Consider the following 18543-nt stretch of genomic DNA (forward strand, 5'->3'; position numbering starts at 1 on the left):
ATGCCACTGCACTCTAGCCTGGGCAACAGAGTTAGACTCTGTCTCAGAAAAATAAAATGAAATAAGATAATAAAATTAAACCCTATAAAGTTCTTAAAATAGAACTTATGTAATAAACACCCCATAAATGGAAACTATTATTATTATTATTGAGATTATTGGGTTTGTTCTTAGATCATGCACATTCCTGCTCACCGAAGGCCATTTACCCCTGCTTGTGTCATGTGGGGAGCTGTGTGGAGGATGTGGGGGAGTCTTTCCAGTTGGCAAGGGAGTGGGGCTCAGTGGAGGGACAGAGGTACTCACCTACATATGGGACCTTTGACACAAAGAAAAGAAAAAAAAAAACATAACCAAGTGCTTCTTTGACTAAAGGATCATTAAAGAGCAGGCATGAAACAGGATGATACATCTTCTTCATGGCATAATGTTAATTCCATAGAATTTGGTTTATAATGCAATGTCAACATTCAGGTCCATTTTGTAGGTGGAGAAATTGAGACCAAAGAGCTTAAGTGGTTAAGTGAGTTTTGCAACACAGATTCTGGAGGCATCTCTAAACTTAGGCTAGTGTTTGGCCCTTGTCTATACTGCCCTTTTTAGTCAAGCTTTTTATGATCTCTAAACCAAGGAACCCATTATACTGCTGAGAGGAAAGACTGTAGTGTTTAATGCCCAAGTAAATATAGTAATTTGTTCAGTGTCTTTGCAAAATGTTCATGAAAGACGAACACTTTCCAGCTGCAGGAGATTGTAGACGGGAAACAATAAAAGTGACAAAAATCTTTTTTTTTTTTTTTAATTCCTATTCGGCTTTGGACACCAAAGAGTTGTCGTTAACTTTTTAAAAAATTGAACTTTTAATTTTGAAATAATTGTAGGTTGATATGCAGTTGTAAAAGCAAATACAGAGTGATTGATACTGATCAATACAGAGGGATCATATGTTACTTTATGCAGTGTTCCCCATGGTACCATCTTGCAAATCTATAGAACAATACCATGCCTAGGGCATGGACATTGACACAGTCAAGGCACAGAACCTTTCATCACCGTGAGGACACCTCCATTTGCCCTTTTGTAGTCACACCCTCCTCCTTCCCCTGTGCACCCATCTGAAATGTGGCAACCACTAATCTGTTCTCCATTTCTAGGACTTTTTATTTATTTTACAAATTTTCTGCAGTGCCACTTGCCAACATTTCGGTGATTTCGTAATTTCAAAAATGTTATATAAATGAATCCTATGGTGTGTGACATTTTTTCACTCAGAATAATTTTCTGGACATCCATATATGTTTTGTGTACCAATAGTTCATTTCTTTATATTGTTATGTATGTAACACATTCATTTAACCATTCACTCAGTGAAGGACACCTGGGTTCTTCTCAGGTTTTGGTTATTACAAATAAAGTTGAACATTCTTGTACAGATTTTTGTGTGAACATAAATCTTCATTTCTCTAGAATAAATGCTTGAGAGAGCAACTGCTAAGTTGTATTGTCGTTGTATGTTTAGTTTTTTATTTTCAAACTGTTTTATTTTCAAACTGTTTTCCAGAGCTCCAGAGTGACTATGTCATTTTGCATTCTTACCAGCAATGTATGAGTGATTCAGTTTCTCAACATCCTTGTTAGCATGTGGTGTTATCACTATTATTAAATTTTAGCCATTGTGATAGGTATGCAGTGGTATCTCACGGCTATGCATCTTATTTAATTTGCATTTCTATGGCTAATGATGTTGAGCATATTTTTATGTGCTCATTTGCACCTATATATCTTCTTCAATGAAATGTCTCTTCATCTCTTTTGCCCGTTTTTTAAAGGATTTTTTTTTTCTTTTTTACTGTTGAGTTTTGACAGTTCTTTATATATTCTAGATAGGTTCTTAGTCAGATGTGTGTCTTACAGGTATTTTCTCCTAATCTGTAACTTGTCTTAATAGGATCTTAATAGGATCTTTCACAGAGGAAAAGTTTTGAATTTTGATGCAGTCCGATGTATCAATTCTTTTCTGTTATTAATTGTGCTTTTGATATCTATTTAAGCACTCTTTGACAAAAGCTATATCACATATATTTTCTCCTATGCATTTCCTAAAAGTTTTATAGTTTTACTTTTTAATTTTAAGCCCATGACACATTTTAGGTTAATTTTTGTACAATGTTTGAGACTTTTGAGGCTCATTTTATTTTGCCTTTGGATGTCCAATTGCTTCAGCACCATTTGCTCATAAGCTATCTTTATACCGTTAAATTGCTTTTGCAACTTTGTCAAAAGTCCGTGGGACATATTTGCGTGGGTTGACTTCTGGGTTCTTTAGTTGGTCCCATGATATACATGTTTATCCCTCTGCCAATACTACACAGTCTTGATTAATGTAGTTATATAAGTCTTGAAATTGGGCACTGATTCTTCCCATATTATTATTCTTTTTCAGAATTATAGCTATTCTCATTCCTTTGCCTCTTCATATATCTTTTGGAATAGTCTTGTTTATATCTACAAAAACTTTTGCTGAGATTATGATAGAAATTTTGTTAAACCTGTTTATCAGTTTTGGGGAGAATTGGCATCTTTCCTATTTGAGTCTTCCAATCCATCAACACCATATGTTTCTCTGTTTATTTAAATCATGTCTTTTTTCATCAACATTGTGTAATTTCTGCTTCACAAGTCCTATGTATGATTTGTTACATTCGTACTGTTTCTTTTTTTTTGATCAATTTTAATGGTATTGCATTTTTACTTTCCATTGAAAGGCCATGTGTCCATGTGTTTATTGCTGGTACATAGAAATACAATCGGTTTCTTTACGTTTATTTTGTATCCATGACCTTGCTGAGCTCACTTATTAGTTCTAGGAGTTTTTTCTCTTCAGGTTCTTTGTGGTTTTATATGTAGACCACGTGTCATCTGCAAATAGGGGCTGGTTCAATGAGTTTCTTCTCTGATCTGTGGCCCTTTGTTTCCTTTTCTTGCCTTTTTGCAATGGCTCGATAGAACTTCCAGCACTATGTTGCATAAGAATGTTAGAGTAGACATCTTTACTTTGTTCTCAACCTTAGGGAGAAAACATTCAGTCATTCACTTGTAATATTAAGTATAATGTTAGCCTCAGGGTGTTTGTAGATGTTTTTTATCAAGTAGAGGAAGTTTCTCTCTATTCTTAATTTTTTGAGAGTTTGTAGAAATCATGAATGAATACTGAATTTCGTTAACTGCTTTTTCTGCATTGTTCGGTACAATCATGTGATTTTTCTCAGGGGTATAGCTCGGGGTAGAGCATCTGACTTGACTGCACAATCATGTGATTTTTCTTTTTTAGTCTGCATTATAGTGGATTGCAATGATTGCTTTTCAAATACTGAGCCAGCATTGCATCTTTGAAATAAAACCCTATTGGTACTGAGTGTAATTCTTTTTACATATTGTAGGATTCTATTTGTTAATATTTTGCTAAAGATTTTTATACTATATTCATGAGGGACACCAGGCTTTGTTGCTTTTGTTGTACTGTGGTTTTCTAATTCCAAATTGGGACGTGTTCATTCCTCTTCTATTTTCTGAAATGATTCTGTATAGTTGGCATCTATTCTTTTTTAAATGTTTGGTAGAATTCTCCAGTGACACCACCTGGACCTGCAGATTTCCTTTCTGGGAGATTATTAATTACGAATTCAATTGTCTTAATAGTTTTAGGGTTAACACAATGATCTTTGAAGTAATTATTTAGTATTGTAGTAGTTTGAGTTTTTCAAGGAATTGCTTCATATCATCTAATTTGTCAGATTTATGTGTATAGAATTGTTCATTGCATTCCCTTATTATCCTTTTTTTTTGAACAGGTTAAATTAAGTTTTATTTGCTCTCTCTCATTTTACAATAACCTCCCTCATAAACATCTTCTACAAACAGAGCATATATCCTGGGTGTGTAATACAAAGTTATAAGTTAATTCTGTTTTCCACACAAGTTGTAAAGTATCAGTGTATCATATGAGAGTTCCCCTAATAGGGAACCAAATTTAAAACAAAACAATCATTTTAAATTTACCAAGTAGAGAATTTTTTCAGTAATCATTCATCTCTACATTCACATTCTATGTATTTTCTTGTGGTAAACAAACTGATTCAAATGATTTAAGTTATCCCACCATTTAATAAGAAAAGCCTCTACAATAATTTGAAACCATGGTGTTCTCTTATTTTACAAGTAGCTTCTGTTTTCAGAAGTTCTTCTAGTTCTTCCTTTGAGATAGCTTTTAATCTCATTGGGATCTAGACTCAAAGTGACACTCTTCCTCACAAATAAAATGTAATCAATTTCATGTTCACCCCAGATACCATCAGACTGAGCTTCATAGTGAATTCATGTTAAATAATTAATTTCTTCTGGAGGAACTTCTATGGGGATTCCTAACTCAGCTTTCAGATGCTTCTGCACTGCTTGCCTTACTTCAAGGTCATCACTTTCCTCAAGCTTGCCTGAATTACCCAATGGATGACCACAACAAGTATTGGTAAAACAACCTGGAAAGGAAATCTTAGCATCTGAGCTTTCCTCTAGCAGGAGCTTATTTTTGGTGTTGAATAAGAAGACACTAAAAGTCCAATGCAATAATCCTTTTTCAGTGTTCTCATTCAGGTGACAATTCTTCTTGGTCTCAGCCCCAATTTTATTGTCATTTTCATCAATAAGGTTACACGTGTCTGCCAAGAGCTGAACCTGTTGCTCATAGAGATGGCTGGTATTTATTTCAAGCATTGTTACAAAATGTCAGATTTGTCCTAGAACACTGAGCAGCCTCCAGCTTGAACACCAGGCAGCCCAGGTGTGTGCCTTTTTGGGTTCTGTCCTCTGCATGCGTCGGCCTCTTACCCTTTGGATGTCTGCAAGGAGAGTGATATCTCCAGTTTCCTTCCTGGTATTGATGTTTTGGGTTTTCTCCCTTAATCATTTGTCAATTTTGCTAGAGGTTTGCCAAGTTTATTGATCTTTTCAAAGTACTAACTTTTAAAAAACCTGACATTCTTTCTTATTTTTCTCTTGTCAGTATCATTGATTCCTGCTCTTATTGTTATTTCCTTCCTTCTTGCTTTAGTTAATTTTGTTCTTTTTCTAGGTTCTTGGGGTGGGAAATTAAATTATTAATTTGAAACTTTCCTCTTTTCTAATGTATACACTTAGTGGTATACATTTCCCTTCCAGCACGATTTTAGCTGTTTCCCACAAATTTTAATATGCTGTATTTTCATTTTCACTGACTTCAGTGTATTTTTTTGTTTCTCTTGAGACGTCCTCTTTGATCCATGGATTTTCAGAGATGTTTCAGAGAGGTTTTAGTTTCCATATGTTTGGATATTTTCTCATTTTTGGTTTCTGGTTTGTTTCTACGTGGTCAGAGAATGACTTCAATTCATTTAAATTTGTTGAGATTTTAAAAAATGGCACAGAATGTGGTCTATCTTGGTGTATTTTCTCTGGATCTCTGAAAAAAGAAGTACATTCTGCTCGTTAGGGGAAGTATTCCATAAATGTTGATTAGAACCTGTAGTGTTGTTGATTTATTCCATATCCTTGCTGATCTTCTGCCTAGTTGTCCTAACAATTGTTGAAGGACAGACATTGAAGTCTTCAACTATAATTATGGATTAGTCCATTTCTTTCAGTTCTGTCAGTTTTTGCTTCACATATTTTGTGGCTTTGTTGTTTGGTGCATACACATTTAGGATTACTATGCCTTCTGATGGATTGACTTTTTATTATTATTTAACGTCCCTCTCAGTCGCTGGTATTTTTTCTTTTTCTTTTTACTCTTTAGCCTGCTTTATCAGATATTTATGTAGCCGCTCCTCCATTCCTTTGATTAATGTTTGCATAATATATGTTCTTCCATCTTTTTACCTTCCACCTGGCTATAGCATTATGTTTGAAATGAGCTCCTTATAAACAACATATAGTTAGGATATGTTTAGACTATTTGTGGTTAGTGCATTTATAAGTTAGGAGTTAAGTATGTTTTATATTTCAGTTTCTGTTTGTTCTCTGTTTTTCTTTCTTAGAAGGAACTTAGAAAGAACTTAGAAGACTTAAGAGAGGGAAAGTCTGTTGTGTTTACTCATATTCTCACTTACTGTGTTTTTTCTTCCTTCCTGATGTACCATGATTTCTTCTTTTATTCTTTCCTTTCTGTTTGAGAACTTGTAGCCATTCTTTTAGGGTAGTCCTGTTGGTAACAAATCTTCTTGGTTTTCCTTCATTTGAGGATCTTTTGAATTTCCTTTTGTTCCTCAAGGGTATTTTCACTGGATGTAAATTTTTAGTCTAACAATCCTCTTCTTTCAGCACTTGAATCATTGTGCTATTCCTCTGGCCTCCGTGGCTCCCAATGAGAAGTCCGTCACTTGAATTGTTTGCCCCTTATAAATGAGGTATTGTTTTTCTTTGGATTTTGAATTTTTTGAGAAATTTGCTTTGCTTTGTCTTAGTTTTTGGAAGTTTAATTATGATGTTTTAAATTATGACTTGACTCCTTTGGGTTTCTTCTATTTTGGATTCACTTTGCTTCTTTAATCTGAAGGCTTGTCTTTTGTTAAATTTACAAAGTTTTCAGCCATCATTCCTTTGGGCACTTTTCAGGCGTGTCCACTTTCTTTTCTTTCTTTTTTTTTTTTTTTGAGATGGAGTCTCGCTCTGTTGCCCAGGCTGGAGTGGAGTGCAGTGGCACGATCTCTATCTCGGCTCACTGCAAGCTCCGCCTCCTGGGTCCATGCCATTCTCCTGCCTCAGCCTCCTGAGTAGCTGGGACTACAGGCGCCCGCCACCACGCCTGGCTAATTTTTTGTATTTTTAGTAGAGACGTGGTTTCACTGTGTTAGCCAGGATGGTCTCGATCTCCTGACCTCGTGATCCGCCCGCCTCGGCCTCTTAAAGTGCTGGGATTACAGGCTTGAGCCACCGCGCCGGGCCAAACCTATGTTTCTGCCCGGTCTCCTTCTGAGACTCTGTTGACACAAATGTTAGAGGTTCTGTTGCAGTCCCACAGGTTTCTGAGAATCTGCTTTCTATTTCTTTCAGTCTGGTTTCTAGGTTATTCAGATTGGGTACATTCTACTATTTTGTCCTCCTCTTCACTGATTCTTTCCTCTGTCCCTTCCATTCTGCTGTTGAGACTATCCGTTGAGTTTTTTATTTTGGTTATATTTTTCAGTTCTAAAATTTTTATTTGGTTTTCTCTTCTATTTCTTATGAGGACTTCCTGTTTCTTTGCTAAGACTATGTTTTCATTGGTTTCAAGCATGTCTGTATCTGCTGATCAAAGTATTTTTATCTTGGCTACTTAAAAATTTTTGTCAGATAATTCTAACATCTGTGTCGTCTCAGTGTAGGCATGCAGTGATTTTCTTTCATCATTCAATTTAAGATCTTCCTTTTTCTTGTTATAATGTGTGATTTTAGATAGAAACCCAAACACTTAAGTATTATGTCATGAGACTCAAGATCTTATTTAAACCTTTGATTTTAGTGAGCTTCCTCTGACACTGCTGGGGATGGGGGTGGGGGAGGGTGCTGCCTCATTACCTCGAAGTTCGATAGAAGCCTAGGTTTTCCACTGAGTCACCATTGACAGTGGGGGTGTCTCCTCACTGCTCTAGGTGGGGGTGTTGGGAGTTCCATCGATATCTCCCTGGTTATGAAGAACAGGATCATTCCTCAGGAGGCCTCCCCTGATACCATGGCAGGGAAGGTCTCATTGCAGTGGGCTACAGTGACATTCCTGACTCTCCTCTAGGCCTCTCTGACACCACCACAGCTGGCAGAGGGAGGGGCACTTCATTAGTGCTGAGTGGGAGTGCAAGTCCAGCCTCCCCATGTGGTGTCCACTGACATCACCCTGGTGGGGTAGGGGGCGGAGTGGAGGGGTACCCCCTTATAGCCCAGAGAGAGTGGGAATCTAGGCTCCCAACCTGGCCTTTGTTGACATGGTATGAGAGTGGGATCATCGTTATTTCTGTGGTGTTTGGCTGGGGCAGGGAGGTTATCTTGTGAAAGTTTTCTGTCCTGATAGGCTACCTCTTTCCTGGTCCCTTGCCTAGGGAGGATCAGCTTTTGTTAGGGCTTTTTAATGCCTCTTCCTGTTGGTGCTTCCCGGTTGCCAGCTTCTTCAGCTTCAAGTCTGGGATATATGAGACAAGAAGAAAACACAGGAAACCCATATCATGTTCCTCAGGTCTCTAGCCAGCCTGGCTTCTTCTCTGCACCTTTCAGTGTTTTATACGTAATGTCCAGCGTTCTTAGTTGTACTTGGTGGGAGGAGGCAGGAAGAACACACCTACTTCATCTTCCCAGAAGTCCTGTCTTAGTTTTCAAATGTCTGCCAAGTAGCATAAACAGCAAGTGGAAAGCAGAAAGTCTGAGACTTTGTATGCAAATTCATAATCATGATCCAATAATGTCCACTTCCAGAGAGGACTTTGAATTCCTTTCTGGTTGCTTACAGTGCTGTGGGTGTTAATGTTCCCTTGAAGTAGGAATCACTTACTTTCGACTAGCTTATTTTATACCGGGTTATTCTAGGACCCTTGCATTGAATTACCTAAGAACAGCCAAGGCAGACAAGTGTAAATTTGCTTAGCAGCAATTACCTAAAAGTGAACCTAAATGCTGCTGCAAACAATGGCTAAGTTTCTGGAGTGGGGAGCTCAGATCATCCAGTCTCTTAGGGAAGGGTAGGGTATGAGTGTTGAACACGGAGACTTCATAGCTCACATCATTAAGCAGTGATAGATTTAAGTGACCGTTCCTGGACAAGACACATTAGTAGCTTTCCTGTGGCACTTCATAATGAGCAGTTAATTTTAGCCTGCTCAAAGGAGGAAGGCGTCCCTGCTGGCTTACCAGCTCGGTTTTCAGGGAATCACTATAGTGACAAATACTGTTATAAAATATACAGGGGAAAGTGATTAATAAGTGCCCACTGATGATGAAGTGTTGCCAGATTTCCTGTGAAATGGAGAAGTGGTGTGAAGACCAGGCCATCTATTGGCATCTCTTGTAATGAGTGATTAATGTGCCTTTGAACCCAACTTTTCCATTTGTATGTTGTTTCTAACCAGGGATAGAAATGGAAACTATTTATCTTTGGATCCAAACCCTAGACACATTTAGGAGTTCAGAATTCATAAAAGCGAAGACTAAGAATGGATTAAAGTGACTTTGGAAATGTAGATTATTTTAGAAGTTATTGATGCACCTGACCCAGAACAAAATACTCTGGTTCAAATTACAGCTGCTCCTACACAGCAGTTGATTCCCATCACTGTCACCACTGCATGTCACAAACCAAAAATCTTATGCTTGGCACAAGAATATTCCAAATGCCCCAGTCCAAGCTAGCGCTACTCATTTGTGACATGGAATTTAGTTTTCTGAATGTAACTTACTCTGGTATTCCAGGGCCAGGCCCAGAGTAAGTGCTCAACAAATGTTTAATGAACGAATGGGCTATGGGAGACATGCAGACTCCATGGCCCCAAAGCAAAAGGAAGTTGGAGTCAATTTCAATTTGGCCCATAAAATTGGGTTGGCCTTCCGATGAGTAAAGACATTTATTTAAGTTCAGGGTTCTGGGTGTACTTTTCTCGTAAGCCTTGAGCTTTGGAAACAACCATGAATTAGTATGGACACTATGGCTTGGTCTTCAAGGAACACAATACTGTTAACAATGTTACCCCCGCCTCCCCAACACACACACACACGTTTCCCTCTCAACTTCTAGATGTGTTTCATTGTTTGTGGTGGCACATTACAGTGCTTTATGTAACACTTTGGCATTTCCTTGTGTCACACTGTCTTACAGTTTAGTTGAGTTGTCTACATAGAGACAAGTGGCCCCCTTGTTCATGACAGTTACAGTTGGGTTCTATTGCATTCAAGAGAGTCGCTCAACCTCAGTGGTTTTACCAGACTTGTTGTGAACAGTGTCATAGAATACACCTGGCTGCAAAAGAGCCTGAGAGAGGTTTTTTTTTTTTGTAATAAGAGTGTTGCTGCCCCAGACAAAATTGGGTTATGTTGATTAAAAAAAGAAGATAAAAAGAGAATGGCTATTTAGTTGACAATCTGTATTTTCTGACACACTACTGAAGTGTATATTTATATCTACTCATTTACCCTGGGCTGGAGAGCCTCCAAGCATTAATTTTTTAATGCTCGTTAGCATGAAAACACAATGACACACTTATGTTTTTTCTTTGGAGGGATGGCGTGGAAAATCTGTGAACTTGATTTCTGGCCAAATGAGTCAACCAAAGATGGGAACATTAATTTGTTGAAACAGTTGTGTATCAACATCAAACTGAAAACAGAATTATAGTAATATATATTCTTAGAGAAATAGGGAATGCTAAGTTAAACACAGCATTCCTGCTCACAGCAGCTAACAGTGAACCTACCTAGGAAGAAATGGCAGATGTTAGTAAACTGCTCTGCTAGGGCAGGGGCCCTGGAGTGTTTGTTGGCTACAGAATTCTGGGATTCTATGACCCCCCTACTGTGGAAATGCATTTGAAAATAAGCCATCTCTAATCACTCACCTGGGGTGAGCTCAGGAGCTGGGGTTCCTACCTATAAAAATGATTTATTCAGCAGCCCTTGATGTTTTCTTGATTTTCTGTATTCTCACCCCACTCTTTTTCCTTAATTTAGCTTCTTTTCCCATTTTCCATGGTTTCTGACCTCATAAAGACCATCCTACTGTGTAAGCACTCAAACCCATGGTAGAAATGATCAAGAAAGTGGTCCCATTCCCCATCTCAGAAAGCTCTGTGAGAATTCCACTGCTATCATTGAACTTTAGCCCTGTGTTCTTCCATTGTGAAAAACTGCAACCATTTGCTACTGTTCACTAACTCTCTCTCCCCCACCAGTCCATTTTCAGCCACTGTATTTTCCATATGAAAGGAGATGGCACAAAAGACTTGCCACAGTTGAAACTCTTTATAATTAATGAATTGAAGACATTTGTTAAAGCTGCTTATTTTTAAAAATAATGTGACCTCTTCTTTATAAGGTGTGGGAAAACAAGGCCATTCTTGATTCTACAGATTTCAGGTTTGTACATTGGATGAGAATCTATCTTTTTAACTTGCTATGTTGGACAATAATAATGGCTCATATTTTTTGAGTGCTTAATATATGCCCATTGAAGGCTTTACATGTGATATCAGTTAGGGTTTGTTTGTCAGTTAGCAAATGACTACAGAACTTAGTGCCTTTTATGAACAAAATGATTGTGCACCCCACCACCAAATTCATATGCTGAAGCCCTCCTTCCCAATGCAATGGTATTAGGATGTGGGGCCTCTGGGAGGTGATTAGGTTTAAATGAGCTTATGAGGGTGGAGCCCCGACGATAGAATTAGTGCCCTTATAAGAAGAGGAAGAAAGTGCAGCCTCTATGCTGTGTGAGGACACGGTGAGAAGGCCCCCACCTGAAAGCTAGGAAGTGCACCGTCACCAAAGGCGGAACCTGCTTGGCACCATGAACTTGGACTTCCCAGCCTTTGTAGCTATGGAAAATAACTGTGTGTTGACGAATCCACTCAGTCTATGGCATTTCGTATAGTAGCCTGAGCTTGGCTTAAATCAAGAACCATTTATTATTCCTCATGAATCTCTGGGTGGATGGGGTTCCACTTGGCTGATCTTGGCTGGGTTTGTACTTTTATCTGTGGTCAGCTGGAGGGTGGCGTGGCTGAAGCTGGCTGGTTTCAGAGAGCTTCACTTAGATCTCTTGTGGTTAACCATTGGGATGGCGGGGGTCACAGGGCAACTGGGCCACTTGTCTCTCATCACCCAGCAGCCTGGCTTCATTGTGTTCACATGGTGGCAATGGGGTCCTAAGAGGGGAGGTGAAAGAATGTATGGCCTCCTGAGGCTGACTCAGAAATGGCAGGATGCTACTTCCACCCAGTTCTATCAGCCAGAACTTCACAAGGCCAGCTCAGACTCAAGGAAGAGACTCTGCCTCTCAATGGGAGGAGCTGCAGAACCACATTGCAAAGACGTGGATGACATAGGGAGGGATGGAGATGTGGCCATTTTTAATCTCCCTCACATGTGTTAATGCTGTTAATCCAGCAGTCCTGTGAGGCCATATGATATACTCTTATACCCATTTTATACATGAGGAAATCGAGGCTTAGCAGGGCTAAGGAACAGCATTCAGAACTAGGATTCAAGCATTTTTTCTCCAGAATCTGTTCTCTTACCTATTCCCTCACTTTGGACTAGATATCAAAACTAGGCATCAAAGTCACCTCATGTTAATTTCACCACCATATAGAGAAATTCCAGAAAGCAACAGCATCTAAAAGGGTTTTGAGGAAGGTTCATAAACTGTGCATGGCTCACCTAGAGAAATGCAGTCAATGTAGATTCATGACTGCACCTCTCTCCTTCCGTGCCTTCTTCGGAGGCAGCACCAAACATTTCTGAACATCCTGAGTGTCCAAACAGCCACTATTTAAACTCTCAAGTGTCCTGGATCTGTCTCTGTGCCTGTCTCTAGAAAATATATTCCCAGATTTTCCCAGATGTTGGTGGTCTGATCATGGCAAAGGCCGTGGACAGATTCAAGCAGTTACTTCTCAGTTGCAGCCAGGCTGAGACTCCCAGAGAGCAGAGCGGGCACTTTGAGGACAAGGCCATGGATGAGAGTGGCTGTGTTATAGGAAGTGAATCAGTTGCCATCAGATGTGTCCAGTCAAGGTTGCTGAGGCTTGTGGGCCCCTCCCTTGTTTTGCAAATATCACCAACCCCAGGGTCTTGATACTTTGACAAATATGAAGACACAAAATCTGCTGATGTCTCCAAGGAAAACAAGCAAAAAGATGGATCTGGCTTTCAAATGCCTGGGAGGCCAACAGATCTCAGCCAGGGCTGTGCAGCAGAGTGGAAGGATGTGTTTGCCCAGAATCCCAGCTCCACATTGGTCCTGGAGTGTTAAAGAAGAGGTGTTGAGTTCTCTGTCCCTAGACTTCTCCTGCCTGACTCCAGGCCCATATCTCAGGATGAGGATGGATTTATGATATCTGGAAGTGCTGAGGTGAGAGTGATGAGGCCTCAACAGCGTGGAGAGCATTATTTGTGCTCTGCTGGAGAAGAAGTTAGAAGAGCAGCAGTCATGCACTGGTGCTCCCAGCGCTTGGCACTCTGTCTGGGTTGAGCCACGTAAGCTGGCACATCCTGAAAAGAATAGGTTTTCCGTAGAATAAATAATCACTTTCTCAGGACAGTGACTAATGGAGAGCCCTAATCCTCCAGTACAAGTTTCTGCATCACCATGAGATTGAGAACTTCCTGGCTAGTGACCACAAGTTGCTGATGGGCAATAATGCCAAGACTGACTTTCTGCACTCAGTCGATGACAAAAACGCTGAGATTTCAAATGCATCTCCTGGAAGGCAGACAGGCAAATGCAGAGCCAGTAGGGAGCCTGAACATCAAGATGGCTGTGAAGCCAAAGGCGGGCTCCCAGATTAGAGGTGCCATGTACACATACCTGCTCTCAGCCTGAAGTAGCTTTGGAGTGAGTGACTTTTTTATTGACTCAAATAAAAACAATCTCTTCCCAGTTGTATGCTTTGAAAAACAAGTGGCCTGAGGGAACTGTACCAGAGCAGCAAATGACAATAGACTGACGGTTGACTTTGTGGACAAGAGACACATTACAAAAACACAAGGAAATGAAGACAGACCCTGCCCAAGTCAGATGCTCAGACATCAAGTCAGGAGCCTGGAGGGAGAGGGCTTTGTGTGTGCCACACAGGGCCACAGAAGTGAAATAACTTTGTAACAGTGGGGAGCACTCTGCACATGTTCCCATCTGAAGGGCCTATGACGGAGTTTGGATGTTGCCCTACTCAAATCTCATGTTGAACTGTAATCGCCAGTGTTGGAGGTGGGGCCTGGTGGGAGGCGATTGGATCATGGGGATGGATTTCTCATGAATGAGTTAGCACCATCCATTGCCTTGATGCTGTCCCTGTGATACTGAGTGAGTGCTCATGAGATCTGGTCTGCTAAAAGTGTGTAGCACTTCCTCCTTTCTCTCTTGCTCCTGCTCCTGCCATGTGAGACGCCTGCTCCCACTTCCCCTTCTGCCGTGATTGGAAGTTTCCTGAGGCCTCCACAGAAGCCCGGCAGATGCCAGCATTGTGCTTCCCGTACAGCCTGTGGAACTGTGAGCCAACTCACCCTCTTTTTTTTTTTTAAACCCAGTCTCAGGTGTTTCTTTATAGCAATGAGAGAATGGGCTAAAACAGCTCAGACCCACCTAATTATTAGTAGTGCCTCTTCCTCTCTTTTCCGGAGGAATGTCTGCAAGGACAAACTGTTCTCTATTTACTAAAAGCTAAGTGAGCACTCCTATGTAACTCTTTAAAATGTTGGGATCAGAAGTGTTAGTGCTGCTCTATTTTTGTGTTACCAATACTCATTTAGTTCAGTGTCCAAACACTCTCACTTAGAAAAGTACTAGAAACAGATGAGATGCCAGCCTAGGAGGCAGCCTCCCCTCCACACAGAACCCCCACTGACCATCACTGCACTGTCAATCAGGGCGGTATAACAGGGAAGAGACAGCAGCACCGTGGGACCCTGAGCCTTGGTTAAACTCGCCAACGCAAAGCAAAACGGGGAAAACAAAGGCTCTCCATGGAAAAGGAGCTGATTTATCATGAATTTTATTGTAGTCATATGACAGAGTACCTCACTGAAGACAGATAAATGGGTGGAAAGCTATTCCCTGGAAGTGTTAGACAAGAAAAGCTCTGTAGCAATGTGAGGTTGGGAAATGTTGAGTTAAACAAGTTAAATAAATTTCTTTCCTGCAGGATTTCTCAGAATATTCTTATCCTAATGTGCACTGTGAGTCTCCAAGAGGGGAATGTGTTATGCAGGACTTCCCAAATTCATGTAGCCACAGGACTCCTGTTTTTCCTTCTCCCACAGGCAGTGGCTTGGTGCCGTGTGTAAGCATGTGGGCTCTGGGATCAGCCTGTTGGCTTGAATCTAGGATCTCCCGCCTCTGAGCTGTGCGGCATTGGACAAGTCACTTAACCTCTCTCAGCTTTGGTTTCCTCATCTCTAAAATGAGTGTAACAGTAGCACCTGCCTTATAAGGTTTTTGTAAGGGTGTGGAAAATAAATTTGTTAATTCATATGAAGCATTGCATTTATCCCATGACCTCAGAGACCATTAAAGCTTAGCAAGTTATCCATAGAAAGCACCTTGCAAACTGAGTGTTGCATCGCGAACACTTTTCAAAATTATCAGTGTAGTGGACATTAGGGTGGCCGCTTAGCATCTATGACACACACCCCGGCCAAAACCATTGGTTTAGGTTGGCCTAATTAGAAGGCTGCTCAAGAATATTCTTTGATGGTTGAGAGGAAGACATCCCTTTGCATCTGAGTGATGGTGGGTGGGCATTGGACCTGGAATTGCTGTGGGCAATTTACTCTAATGAGACTAGTCAGCCTGGGAGGGGGCACACACCCTGAGGATGGCAGACCACAGATGCGCCCTCAGCAAACCTCCCTTGAAGTGTGCCCCTGCCCTGGACTTGCTCAGTCAGGAGAGCCTGTAAATTCCTTGCAGCTGAAGTAAGTATGAATAAGGATTTCTGTGACCAGCCATCTGCAGCCTCTCAGCTAACAGAGTAGGGGAGCTGGTGGCAAAGTTGGGGAGCAGCTACGGGGTGCAAATACAGCCCAGCTCTTCGGAATGGACTGCACCAGCTCCCAGCTCTCATGTGACTGCTCTGCTTCTTAGTTTCCTCAAAGGGAGATATCAAAATCTTCTACCTAAACATTATGGTAAAGGTGAGGTGCAAAGGAGAGAAGGTGTGCGAAAACACTTTGGAGACAGTCAAGTGTTCTATAAAGGCAAAGCAGAAATGTTTATAGCAATAGTGGAAACTCAACCACTTCTTGATTTAAAGCTGTTACACTGTGGTGGTACAAGATTTTTGGCTAATGCTAAAATAAGAACATAAAAGCCAGCTGTCAAAATATTATAATTGGTTTCTGTCAAACCCGAAGTCTTTAAATTCTGTGATGCTATAAGTTTAAGGGCTTATCTATGGATTTCTGCCATTCTGTAATACTCTATCCCATTTAAAATTCTATTGCTGTGAATACTTCAAAAGGGACTCTGGAAAGTGTTCATGTATAACTGATGAGTCTCACATTATGGTAATTTAACTTTTTTTTAAATTTTAAACTCCGTGAAATTTTAGTTGTCACTTATCCTTATTTATAATTCAACAAAATGGACCAACTACTATTTGATAAAAGGTAGTGAAATTTTCACTTCTAGTTTTAGAAAGTTTTAACCAACAGTATAGTATGGTGGAAAGTTAGTAAAAGAAATCATCTACAAAAAGTAAGAAGAAATAAATTCTGCAATTACTTTAATGAAGTTGAAACTTTAAATTATTAGCAATAATAACCATCATTGAGAAGGACAGTTCTCCATGGGTTTCTTGCACGTCTACAAGTCTTGCTGGGTATTTCAAGAATGCAAAGCCCTGGCTGACCTTTAGCCTGGCCATTTCTCAGGTTGTGTTTGCAGTGAGTAACCTCGAGGAACTGGGTAAGGTCCCCCTCCAAGACAAAGAGTGGACTGACTTGCTGTTTGATGTGACAATGGTGTGTTCCCCAAGCTTAGTGCTCGTCAGATGTGGCACAAACCCACTGCACGTAAAACATCCATCTGGGCCCCTCCATGCCAGCCCCATACACATTCAGGAAAAGGAGAACTGTCATATGCACGCTACGTCCTGAGTAATAAAGTCCCATGTCTCTGATCCAGGGGTCTCATGTCTTCTGCCAGCATCCATGAAACCGAAATAGGCTAACCTATTAGCTTACAAGGAGGGTAAAGGCAGATCCTAGACTTTACATTGGTATTGAGATTTTTGGTGATTTTGTATAATATTTGATTTATTTTCATAAACATTTCCTTGTTAAGAATTCACACCTATGGTATTGTTTGTGGGCGCCTGGCATCTTCATTAACCAGCAGAGGGAGCCAGTGCTGATTAATTAGATGCAGGCAAGCTTTCTTTGTTTTACACATGCCAGACACCTCACAGAAAAATCCACTTACAGTTATCACAATGCTGTTAGTACACAGAAAAAATGTAGGACATGATAGTAGCATCCTTTACTTGGGCTTCAGAGCATAGAAGGTAAAAATATTACGTTATCCAAGGGGACCTCCCAGGTAGGAGGAAATTCGGAAATGTGCATTACCACTCTAAAAGCAGTTGAAAGGAATATTTTCTAAATAAAGAATTACTCTGAAGTTGCTAGCACTGGATCTTGTGAAAGGAGAGCTCCTGAATATAACAACATATTTGTCTTTGGAACTCTAGAAGTTTCTCTTTCGTTTACACCATGTATGTTATTAGGGAATAAGGTCCTCAGCTGGGTGTGGTGGTGTGTGCCTGTAGTCTGTTACTCAGGAGGCCTAGGTGGGAGGATCGCTTGAGCCCAGGAGTTTGAGTCCAGCCTGGGCAACATGGTGAGGCCCTGTCATTGAAAAAAAAATAAAAATAAAAATGGAAAGGAAGTCTTACCTTGGAAATGATCTGATGTTTACTATGCTTAAAAACTGTGTGTCAGTCAAGTGCCTGAGGAAGTGCACACACAGGTCTTGTGACTTTAACATCCTCATGTTTGTACTTTCACCCACCACAATTTCAGGTGCACACAGACAAGTCCAGAGCTGACCACCTGCCTGCGGCTGGGCCAATTTCTCTGAACAAGTCTTAGCATCAGTACTCGATGAGCTCCAAGCCTCTTGTTTGTCTATAAAATAAAGCTCCTCTTGCTCATTTTGCCTTTGGGTGGAAGCACAAAACATTCTTTAAAATAAAGGAAAGAAATTTAAGAATAACTCAAAATTGCATTTTAAGGATTGTCACATGGTAGAAAACCAAATAGAATACCATTAGTGATAAGATGGCAATAATGAAAAATATTTAATAATGTCTGTTGTAATTTGAATGTTGTTTTATTATTATTATTTTATTTCAATATGGAGCTCTTCATGAATTTGCGTGTCATCCTTGCACAGAAGCCATGCTGATCTCTCCAGCATTCCAATTTTAGTGTATGTGCTGCTGAAGCAAGCATGTAACTTGAAGTTTATTTTCAAACTTCGGAGTTGCATGTATTGACAGTCATGTTGTTCCACCTTCAAATGGTTTTTTACTTCTTTTTTCTTTTTTGGAGACAGAGTCTCACTCTGTCACCTATGCTGGAGTGCAGTGGTGGGATCTTGGCTCACTGCAACCTCCACCTCCCATGTTCAAGTGATTCTCGTGCCTCAGCCTCCCGAGTAGCCAGGATTACAGGAGTGCATCACCATGCCTGGCTAACTTTTTGTATTTTTAGTAGAGATGGGGCTTCATCATGTTAACCAGGCTGATCTCAAACTCCTGACCTCAAGTGATCTGCCCGCCT

The 18543-nt window shown here is 40.3% G+C and overlaps 2 pseudogenes; both read right to left on the reverse strand.

The window, feature by feature from the left end:
• Window positions 1-4098: 4098 nt before the first annotated feature.
• Window positions 4099-4879, reverse strand: LOC100462490 (isopentenyl-diphosphate Delta-isomerase 1-like; annotated as a pseudogene).
• A 13230-nt stretch (window positions 4880-18109) lies between these two features.
• On the reverse strand, window positions 18110-18209 carry LOC112134766 (U6 spliceosomal RNA; annotated as a pseudogene).
• Between the last annotated feature and the right edge of the window lie 334 nt (window positions 18210-18543).

This window comes from Pongo abelii, chromosome 7, assembly GCF_028885655.2.
Source record: "Pongo abelii isolate AG06213 chromosome 7, NHGRI_mPonAbe1-v2.0_pri, whole genome shotgun sequence".
Taxonomy (NCBI): Eukaryota; Metazoa; Chordata; class Mammalia; order Primates; family Hominidae; genus Pongo; species Pongo abelii.